Source organism: Notolepis coatsorum, assembly GCF_963971535.1.
Source record: "Notolepis coatsorum genome assembly, chromosome: 3".
NCBI lineage: Eukaryota > Metazoa > Chordata > Actinopteri > Aulopiformes > Paralepididae > Notolepis > Notolepis coatsorum.
In genome coordinates, this window is record NC_140167.1 from 66,535,108 (window position 1) to 66,547,328 (window position 12,221).

Sequence of the window (12,221 nt, forward strand, 5' to 3'; positions counted from 1 at the left end):
ATTAGGGGGTGGGAAACTGATGGGTGGGGATCGGGCGTTGTGGACAGCGACTCCTACAGGTCAGTTGGTGCACCTGCGCAGTAGAATCAGGAAGCGATAGGGGCGGCGCCCCTCCAAAGCGCAGACCCCTGACGCTGAAAGATTGCGCCGCACAGGTGAAAAGATGTGACTGCTGTTACCTCGAGTATCGGAGGGGACTGATGCTATGTATGACTTAGTCCACATTGCAGCCGGCTTGTGGGAGGCAAGAAACAGTGTTCGAGACAGGGGAGGGTTGAATTGGATGATACGAAATTGGGATGGGAGAAAAATTGAAAATGGGAGAAAAAGTGGATAAAAAAAAAGGCATATGGAGGCAGGGGGCATAGAGGCAGGAGGCATATGGAGGAAGCTCTAGTGGTGTATGAAGGAAGCTCTAGTGGTGTATGGAGGAAGCTCTATAACCTCTCTGGCGCCCCCACTGGTCTCCCTGACCCACATGTTTAAGAAAAATGTGGATCCTGCAGCAAATCCCTCAATAATGTTTTCATAGTGAAATTAGCAGCCCACCACCGTAGAGCATAGGAGCAGAAGAAAAAGAAGCGGTCTGCTGGTGTTCTGTGGAAGTGACCTCATCTGGCTTGTGTGTGTTCTGTTCACACGTGCCAAAAGTTCTCTTAGACAAAACCAAAGTATGTCGGACTTTCTGCAATGAAACAGTGCACTGTGTTTGTTGTCAAATTAAACTACCTAAATAGTGACATCTTGGACCCAAAAAAGGGACGCTGATCTCCGTAATGAAGCGTGCCTCTGCCGCTAATAGGCCAAACATCAACGACCCTGTGACAGTTCAGCGCCATCTGTTTTGTGATTTTTTTAAAATTTATAATTAACTGGCAAAACTGCATTGTTTCAGGCAGCTGTCTTTGCCTTTATACGCTCCACTTAAACTTAGCGTAACACAAATGTTGGTACTTTCCTTTTGAAAATACACACACACACGCACACACACACATACTGTATACATACACACATGTGCACACACACATACACACCCTCAGTCTCTCAGTGCATTCGCCCCATTCAGAGGGCCCCCTCAATGTTAATATTTGCATTCTGTGAATATTACAGGCCACCAAACAAGGCCTTGTTGGGCTCTGTTGCATAGCAGTGAACATATGAGAGGGATTAGGGACTTTACCGCAGACTCCAAGACCCTTTGAAGATGAGGAAGAACCGCAGGGCAATGTAAAAAAAATAAAACAACAGCCCACTGGAACATATGGAAGGTCTAATGAGCGACATTACATCACTCTCCAAATAAATTAGACGCGGATGGGCCTGAGAGCAACTGTTGTTGACTATCACAGGTTAGCCCGGGGTCACTGCGAAATGTACATTAGAAATAAAGCTGCTGTCACCATAGATATATATCACTAGATGACCCACCCGCGCTGCTGGCCAACGGAGACCGACGTTGCCACATGGTGGCCATCTTGCGTAGGTGGAGCACGCCCACTCATAACATGCATGTCTATGGTGCAAGTACTATTGAAATAACCATAGCTTGCTACATTTTCAACCGTTTGGTTTGTTAAAAACGTCAGAGATGTAGTTATCATACTCTAGACTTTCATATAAAAAAATTATTCCAAGCAATAATCATAGCCACATTAATAACGTTTGTAATAAACCAAACCGTTTGTAAATCCGTCAAGATTTCAGTGAGTTAAGAGTATTTTTACTATATAACTATCTTACTATTTCTTTCACTATTTGGGCAATTTTACACAATTCCTGTGAGTCTATGGAACACATCTGTAAGGTTTTTTTTCAAAACAATTCATTTTTTTTTTTTTTTTTTTTTTTTTTAATATTTTTTCCCCTCCATTTTCCTCCGATTTTCTCCCATCCCAATGTTAGTCGTATGCCAATTCCCAATCCCTTCCTGGTCGCTGCACACTTACCCCCCACAGTCAGATCATCTGGGAGAGTGGAGGCTATCACGTGCTTCCTCCGACACACGTCCAGCCAATCAACCGCTTCTTTTCACCTGGCAGCACGGATCCTCCCTGAGGCTATGGTTAGACTAGTGTATTCCTGGCGTTTTTTTATACGTTTTTGACGACGTTTGATGTCCTATCTACACAGAAATGCGTTTTTTGGCGTTTTTTTGTGGATACGGCTGAAACGCAAAATTGTGTTTGCGTTTGGAGATACGCAAAAAAAACGCTTCGACAACAGCGTGTAGTCAGCACGGAGCAGTTGTTGCGAAAACGCCCATGCGCAGTAGATACCATCTGCGTGCCCTTCCGGTGACAACAGTGTGTGTGTTTGGGACAGAGGCAGAGCTCCGTGTCCCAAATAGCTTCAGCTACCATGTGTTGTCAAGTTATTGTTATAAGGACCCCAGTCCAAGCTACAACAGTCTGCATTCCCTTAACAATTGTTTGTATTGAGCCGTATTGTATTGTACCCATATGCAATATGTTAAATAAAGTTTACATCCATTCATTCTGCTAGCATTACCGATTGCATGAGCAGCTGGCTAACGTGAGCTATCAGGATTCAGACCCTGTTAGCTCAGAGTTCCTCTTTCAACTTAACAAGCATTAAACAAAATGGCCCAGTCATCTATTCACCTTTGTTTAATACACACAGCGTTGTCTCTAATGTTATCTAACTACTGATAGCTCGCGATATCATCAGTTTTGATGCTGGCTAAGTAGCGTGAGCTAACGTTAGCTTCTAGCCACAATGCTATATTGTTATAATGGCATACTCCATTGACGTTAGCATGCAGCTAACAATGCTACCGATCGTTTTTTAGACTAAACTATCCGCTCTTGGTGGTCACTTGTGTTGATGTTAGTTTTGTTTCATCAACAAATGACAGGCAGAACACACAGTGAATGTATCCGTTTTGTTTATTGCACTTTTATTAGGCTTTGCTGAAAAATTATTGCTGCATTGAGTAAATGGTGACAAGATGGTGGCGCGGCATAGGCGCCTGCCTTATTGACATTTTCTTTGCTGGAGCTTCCACCAGGAAGTGTATTGGCACATTCGTTCTGATTGGTTGAAATTGCCTTCATGTTTGCCACCTACTGCCACCTACTGCTTTGGCAGTGTACTACATCAGTGTGCTCGGCTGACAAAAACGAAAAAAAAACGAAAGTGTGACTCGCGGCGCATGACGTCGCGGCGATACGTATAAGAAAACAATACGAAATGATACGAAAGGTGTAACCGCAGCCTGAGAGGGCGTAGCGTGTGGAAGGATCACACTATCCCACTCAGGTCCTATGAATGAATGAATGAATGAAAACTTTATTTAACAGATTGCAGAATGGGTACAATACAGTACGGCTCAATACATACAATTGTTAAGGGGATGCAGACCTGAGAAAGACGTTTGTCTTGTTTCCATCAGGGTCCCCCATTTTCAATTCATATAGACATTTATGACATACACAACATACATGACATTTATGGCATAGGGACATATAGGTATTTAGTACTGATACATTTGTGACATAGGCGGTATTCAAATATACAGTACTGTTACCCCTAGATCCTGACAGAGTATATACATATGATGGGGAGGGGACTGTACATTAGGAGGGGGTGGGTGGGTGGGAGGGAAATATACATACGGCGGGGAGGGAATATATACATGCGGTGGGGAGGAGACTGTCTATTAGGAGGTGGTGGGGGTTTTGGGCATTTATCCGCGCTTAGCAGGCGCCCCGACCGAACTGTAGGAGTCGCTGTTTACAACGACCCGGACCCACCCCGCTAGCTTCTCCCACCCTCTAATACAGCCAATTGTATTAGTGTGAACGGCCAGCCAAGCTGGTGACAACCCCGGGGCTGTGAGCTGGATTCGAACAGGCGAATCCAGCTCACAGCTTCGGGGTTGGTGACGAACGCAATCTCCGCTACGCCACCTAACCGCTCTCATTGTTTTGTATTTCTAATCAAGTACTTTAGAGCAGCATTTTCTGCCTTCAGGATTCCAAGCTGTTTTTGGCTGGGCTCCGCCCATACTCGCAATGCGCTTTGAGTGACAGTCACCCACAGTCTGCACTGCAATGCACTGGCAGATACCTTTTGGGAGAGAGATAGAGAGCGACTCATTAATTTCGCCGCAGGGGGGGCATACTCCCACGGGACAATGCATTGGTAACTTGTTTCAAATGACAATATACAGGTGCAGCTCAATAAATTAGAATATCGTGGAAAGGTCTATATATTTAGCTGTATTGATGCAGTAATTTGTGCAAAAGGAGCCCCAACCAAGTACTGAGTGAACATACATGAACATGTATGACATTTCTATATAAAAGAAAAATGTATTGGTCTTATTCAAAACTGAAATACAGAATTTTGGGCTTGCATGAGCTGTAAGCCATAATCATCAAAATTAAAACAAATAAAGGCTTGAAATATTTCACTTTGTGTGTAATGAATCTATAATCTATGATAGTTTCGCTTTTTGAAATGAATTACTGAAATAAAATTACTTTTCCACGATATTCTAATTTATTGAGCTGCACCTGTATACCCCCGTGAATATTATTGCACGGATCGGAATACGCGTGGGAGCGTGCACTATGATATTTTGCATGTTGACTTGACGCGAGTGCTGATACAGAGAGAGCGAGAGAGAGAACGAGCGAGAGAGAGGGAGAGAGAGAGAGATAGAGAGGGAGAGAGAGAGACAGACAGAGAGGGAGAGAGAGATAGGGAGAGGGAGAGAGGAGAGATCGCTTTCCGAAAGCAAGCGTGTGTTTCCCCCCACACACACGCAGTCGTGAGTGTGTGTAAATGCTCCGAGATGAGTTGCACAGTATGAGAGTGTTATGGTTTGTAACCGACCCCAATCGCACAACACAAGACAGGTATGAGAGTAAGCCAAGAACTGGGCATTTATTGAAACACACAGAAAACGGCACTGTCCCTTTAAGGGAGAACACAAAATACTGGATAACAAGAAAGGGAAAAGGTACAGTGCCTTTAAGAGGCGAGCTGGCTAAGGGGAAGGCTAACGGAACAGGGCCGGGGCAAGGGACAAGGCAGGAAAGGGAGGACTAGGAGGACTGGACAGGGAGGACTAGAGAGGGGAGACAGGGACAGAGGCCCGCGGAGGCGGGCTGGGGACAGGGAGGACTAGGAGGACTAGAGTGGGGAAACAGGGACAGAGGCCCGCGGAGGCGGGCTGGGGAGAGGGAGGACTGGAAGGACTAGACAGGGAGGACTAGGAGGACTAGACGGACTGGACGGAATGGACAGGGAGGACTGGAGAAAACAGGGTAAGGCCTTGGAACAGGGCGAGGGCTGGAGCTGCATACTGGGACAGAGAAAACAGACAAAGCCTGGGATACAAGCATTAATGAATGTTGCTGCTCTGCAGCTTCTCCCGGGATGGTTCGTCTGAGGAAGCAGACGGTGGACGTCAGAGCCGCTCTGCAGATTTCTCTCGGCAGATCTCCGAGGTGGTAACGGGACCGAGAGGGAGAGAGGGAGCGGGTTAGCTCAGAGTACAGTTGGGAACAGAGCAGGTGACGGGAGAAGTGACTTGTCCCAAAAAACAGAGTAATCCAAGTGACTGAATCTTCGGTGTATATATACACTGTGAGTAACGTCCCAAAACACAATCCACGTGATAGAATCTTCGGTGCAAATAAACACTGTGAGCGAAGTCCCAAATACAAATCCAAGAGATAATATCTTCGGTGTGTATACACACAGTGAGCGAAGTTAAGGCCAAATATTATCCCAACGAATAATCCAAAAAGCTGACGCTGGGTGAGTGACAGTCTGACAAAAAGCAGGAAATCTTCAGTGTCTTTAAACACACGAAAAACGAATAGGATCAAAGACCGTCATAAAAACTCACCCAGGCGCTGTGCGTAAAGAGAGTAGGATCAAAAGGGCGAGCGCGTCGCCACGGGGAAAACGGGTTGTCCAGGCGGAGGTCTGAGTGGTGCGCGACTGCTTGGAGAACGCGCCGGTACGGAGGGCGCATCTGGCGCGGAGGTCAGAGTGGTGCGCGTCTGCTTGGAGTACGCGCCGGTACGGAAGACGCATCTGGAGTGCGTCTGAATGCGCGTCTGGAGTGAGGAGCGCGTCTGCGCGGAAGAGCACGCCGGCTCGGAGAGACGCATCCTCCCGTAGAGTATTAGGAAGCGATGCGCGTCTGGAGTGAAGAGCGCGTCTGCTGCGCGGAGGTCTGGATGCGCGTCTGCGCGGAAGAGCGCGCCGGCTCGGAGAGACGCATCCTCCCGTAGAGTATTAGGAAGCGATGCGCGTCTGGAGTGAAGAGCGCGTCTGCTGCGCGGAGGTCTGGATGCGCGTCAGGGCGTCTGCTGCGCGGAGGTCTGAATGCGCATCTGGGCGTCTGCTGCGCGGAGGTCTGGATGCGCGTCTGGACGTCTGCTGCGCGGAGGTCTGAAGTGGAACACTGGAATACCTCCCGTGGAAGTTTAGAGAGCGCAGTCCAGTGTCTCCTTCAGGCAAACGGAGACAGGAGGCGAAGGCTAGAGTGCATCTCACGCCGGAGGTGAAAGCAGCATAACAGACAGAGAACCTCCCGAAGGAGTCTTGGTGATAGAGATATGATACGGAATGATACGGGACGACCCGACAGGAACTGAGGGGAGAGCGAGGTACTTAAAGCCCACAAGGGAACTAATTAGAATGCACATCAGGTGCGTGAAGGTAATTGATACTTGAAACTAGAAGTGTGTGTTCGGCACCAGACCAATCAAACACATAATGACAGGTAGTCCAAGGGTGTGGTTGCTGAAGAGCAAACGAACGCGAGGGTGGGGGCTAGTGAGGTGAGGAGAATGCAATTGATTAACAGAAAACTAAAGGAACAGAGCGAGTAGGCTTAAAGGAACAGAGCGAGTAGGTGAGCAGCGGACAAAACCTCACAGAGAGCCTCTCTCTCTCTCTCTCTCTCTCTCTCTCTCTCTCTCTTTTTCTCACTTTTTGAGGAAGTGTCAGTGACAGGGAAACCGCTTTCGCATTATTTCCACTCGCTGCTCATATAAACGTATCACAGTTGATTGTGGGCGGGCGGTGGCAGATCAGTGTCTATTCACGTCAGCGAGCGATTCTAAACAGAATGGCTTGGTTCAGTGGGGGAGGACCTTGTCTCATCTGAACTGGAGGAATGCGCCAAAAATAGAATTTGCGACAATGTTGGTACAACCCCACATTGCTAGAAAACAATGCTAAACACTGGAAAAGGCAATTTATAAGATAGTTCCCTTTTAAAGCAGTAGTCCACTCAAGCAAGATGGCCGCCGGTGAACTACGTGGGAGACTCCGCCTTGAGCCATCTAGTCTTTATATATATCTATGGCTGGCACCACCGTGTTCTGGTCGCGTGTAGCATAATGCCAGCGGAAGAGTGCAAGAGCGCTTCCGCATTCTTCGCCGCGAATGCGCATGAGGTCCTCGCTTAGTTCAGACGCCCCATTCAACACGGTGAATCCCAAACTCGAAACTCCGTTAAGCTCCAGAGAGAGAGGCTGAAAACCGCCAGTTCTTGCCCGACGGATGGGAGCCGAATCGCGGTGACTTCTATTGACCGCGGAATTAGTTATTATTAGTAAGACACAACATTTCCGTAGTAATTGACCACCAGACTCTTTCTCTTAAGGCATTAACTGGGTTAATTAATATAAATGTTATATTGTAACTGTCTAGTTACACATTGGTTCCGAAACATGTATGTTCCAGGCTGCGATAAAAATTTTGAATCTAAGAGAGCTCTGGTCAGCGAAGCCGGCGCCGTTCGCGACCTCCATGTTTTGGGGCTATTCATCAGAAAACTCGGATACGCGATTCGGCTCCCATCCGTCAGGCAAGAACTGGCGGTTTTCAGCCTCTCTCTCTGGAGCTTAACGGAGTTTCGAGTTTGGGATTCACCGTGTTGAATGGGGCGTCTGAACTAAGCGAGGACCTCATGCGCATGCGCGGCGAAGAATGCGGAAGCGCTCTTGCACTCTTCCGCTGGCATTATACTACACGCGTTCTGGTCATCCTGGTGAAAGACGAGTGCCTCTGCAAATCGTGGTCGAGCAGGGGGGAGGTGCTTAGCCCAGCTGTGCGTCTATCTGTCCAAAACTCGATTGTCCTTTAAATATTTTTTTTTAAATAATAACAATAATAATAATAATAATAATAATAATAATAATAATAATAATAATAATAATAATAATAATAATAATAATAATAATAATAATAATAATAATAATAATAATAATAATAATAATAATAATAATAATAATAATAATAATAAGGAAAACATTTTACAAAGATGTCGGATGTTTTCCCTGACTCGCGTTTTCGTAGTTTGTTTCGTTGTTTGCGAGGATGCAGTGTGAAATGGAAATGGAAAGAGAGGTGAGAGGAACCTCTTGTTCCTGCTCCATGTTAAAATACCACAGAGGTGAGAGGAACCTCTTGTTCCTGCTCCATGTTAAAATACCACAGAGGTGAGAGGAACCTCTTGTTCCTGCTCCATGTTAAAATACCACAGAGGTGAGAGGAACCTCTTGTTCCTGCTCCATGTTAAAATACCACAGAGGTGAGAGGAACCTCTTGTTCCTGCTCCATGTTAAAATACCACAGGAGAGGTGAGAGGAACCTCTTGTTCCTGCTCCATGTTAAAATACCACAGAGGTGAGAGGAACCTCTTCTTCCTGCTCCATGTTAAAATACCACAGGAGAGGTGAGAGGAACCTCTTGTTCCTGCTCCATGTTAAAATACCACAGGAGAGGTGAGAGGAACCTCTTGTTCCTGCTCCATGTTAAAATACCACAGAGGTGAGAGGAACCTCTTGTTCCTGCTCCATGTTAAAATACCACAGGAGAGGTGAGAGGAACCTCTTGTTCCTGCTCCATGTTAAAATACCACAGAGGCGAGAGGAACGTTGTTCCTGCTCCATGTTAAAATACCACAGAGGCGAGAGGAACGTTGTTCCTGCTCCATGTTAAAATACCACAGAGGCGAGAGGAACCTCTTCTTCCTGAGGGTCGATTATAATAGACGTTACAATAAAATGTATATAGAAAAAATTATAACCGAATCTGAATATATTCTATGACAGGCCGTCACGTACTTGTGCGCACGTCACGGCACTTTGCTCTCATCTGTCGGCTCAACCAATACATTGTTAGAAAGTTGAATTTGCCGCCTTTCGATCGTCACCACACTCAACCTATTGCGTGCTTTGGGTCTCGAGTTACAAGACAAAATATCCGGCGAACGGCATTTGACAAGCTGTTCTGACGAGTGACCACGTCCAGTTGTGAGCGGTCCTGAACTGACCAGTCACCGCTGACAGCGGAAATGCTGGCAACGAGTAAAAAGAAATGTGAGTACACAAAACTTTTACTTCAGTGTCTTCAAACCTTACTCTATTTCATTAGCACTCAAAGTGATTTTTTCTTATTGTGTAAAAAACTTCAGAATGTTACCTAATGAGACCAGACTCATGCATATGCTATATGTATAAAGTATAATATATCCCAAATAACTTTGGGTATGCAATTGTCAAAAGAAAAAAGAAAATAGCCCCATTTTGCCCGATGCTTAACACTTTCAGCGCCAGCCATTATCTCCATCCTTGCATTCAATGGGCCACACTTTAAAAGATAGGCATTTTCACTGTGCGTCACGATGTTTGCAGAGCTATATCTATATTCTCTATTATAGCTATGGAGACAATACTATGGCTCATTTGACAGTCACTATCTCTCGTCCAACATGTAAAAAATAGTAAATTTTTTCATGTATACGTTTGCGTGTTATCCCGTGGTGAATATTGTATAGTTTCAGCGTGATCCTGGCTAATTCCTGGAAGCTGCGTTATGGAGCGTTATGTGAATTTTGTTATAGGCGTTTGCGTTACTCGCCTGGACACGTTACTATTTCCAAGTCAAAGGTATATAATAGGTATTATGTTTCATCATGAATGCATCAAAGGGAGGGGGTCGTTTTGTGATGCTCTGATCATCAGCAACAGCATTTTTTTTAATACTACATACGTTGATTATTGCGATCTATGTGAAATCATTGTTGGATCAAAGTAGGATTGATGTCATATAGTCCTTACCTTTACTAGGAGGTATCCCAGAAAGAATATTCCAATTGTCTGATCGCGATTTCCAGTATTGATGTCCATCGGGTCCCTGACATGAACTGGCACAAAATATGCATGAAGTGTGCTGAACGCGTTCCAAAGTGCTCGGATGAAGCGATTCACTTGGCTTGGTCTAAATTCTCCGCCCCGGACCATATACAATGTAACACACAGTGTGAAATAAGGTTTCAAAGGGTAGGCGATACTGCCACCTAGCAGAATTTGGCCGGTATTGCACTCTTGGGGTCTCAGAATGAGTTCCAATGATACACCGAGGTCCGTGAGACTGTATAGAATAAAAAAAAAAATAGAATAGTATACTCTGGTTTTTGGGGGTCCTGGCGCTCAACGGTTGGCGAGATAACCCGACTATAGTCGTGGTTGGCCGTGAATGAGTTAAGAGGCTACACAAGGTGCAGGTGAGAGTCTGTGCCCTAACTGGCATAATAGACGTTATATTCCGTTATAAGATCAAGGATGAGTCGGCGTTGTGATAAAAAAAACATTTTGAAATTGGCTTCCGCTCTACAACTGAGAGGGTTGTGGTCTGTTCTGTGAAAATGTCTACCGTTCCAGGTGTGTCATTGTAATCTCCTTCAGACATCCTAAGACGTACAGTATTGTCCCTTGTTTATATCATTTCACAAACATGTGAGTGCCTTGGTTCCCGCTCATCTTTTCATGTGGAATTGTTATTCTTTGTTATTGTTTAACCCTTTCACTACCACACTACAAAAGCTTAACCCTTTCACGACCACACTACAAAGGCTTAACCCTTTCACTAGCACACTACAAAGGGTTAATAGTTAATACTTTCACTACCACACTACAGACAGTTAACCTGAGACTCAGAACATTTGATTGTATGACACAGTTGTCACCGTAAATCTCTTTTGCCGCGGTCAAACCTCACCCTCCCCGGGTCTCACACTCATGCCGTACCAGAGGTCGTCACCATGACAACGTTATCCATCATTTTATGGCAGTAATTTGTCTGCCAGCCTTGGATGTGAGAACGGGCTGTATTCTGTGCATTACATTTCTGTGCAGATGTATGTCTTTATCGCTCCAGAGGAACTCCATAAACTCCTCCCAATGGACATCTTTATGGGGAAGCTTTTAGAGCAGGGCCATATTTCTTTCGTCAAATTTGCGTCGACCACCTATCTATTTTGGGGGTTCACCTCAAATTCACAGCAATAAAGAGAAAGGGAAAAACTACCCCCCCAGTGCTGGGGATGTCAACGGCCCTCTGTGCACCTCTTGACTTTTGACTTCACATCCCCCATGTGCGTGTGGAGGTAAAGAGACAAAGAGAACGACAGGAGAGAGAAAGTGAGAGAGAGACACACACACACACACACACACACACACACACACACACACACACACACACACACACACACACACACACACACATACACACAGAGAAGAGAGAGAAGCAAGGAGTGTATGACCATGTATGGACAATGTATGGCACAGAATATATTTTATTTCACGTACTATGAAAGCCTAGTTAAGATAAGATATGGTATGCTATTCCTTTATTGATCTCCTTGGAGAAATCGGGCGTCATAGCAGGATGGGGTATGGGCAGGGTAATAGTAGAAAGACCTAAATATAGGTAATCAAATTAGATATTCATATACAAGTATGAGGAAAATAAACAGTTTAAACAATATAATTTACTCTGAATATAATAATACAAGAAAGATAAACAGTGTAAACAGAGGGGGAGATGAGGGTGTGTATACCCTATCTGTTATATTATATGTTACAATAAATATAGGCAATAAATAATTAGAATCTGAATATATATTTTGAGTAAGACAGTATACACAAGTATAACAGTATACACAAGGTACCCTAACTGGCATGATATACTGTACGTCATGCGTTGTCGTCCGTGGTAGTTATGTCAACCCTCTGTCTTTTCTATAAGCCAGACCCTGAAATGCGGATATAACTACACTACCCAGCTCACACCAGCCGCAGACAAACAACGTGATATTACAAATATTGACATGAATTTCGTGTTTATATCTCACGGGTCGAACAAACCTCAACATTATTGCCATA

General features: G+C 45.1%; 1 protein-coding gene across 1 annotated transcript in view; it reads left to right on the forward strand.

Moving 5' to 3' along the window:
• Positions 1-12,221, forward strand: part of col24a1 (collagen type XXIV alpha 1 chain) — a 313,480-nt gene that overhangs the window by 168,056 nt on the left and 133,203 nt on the right. The window lies entirely within an intron of this gene.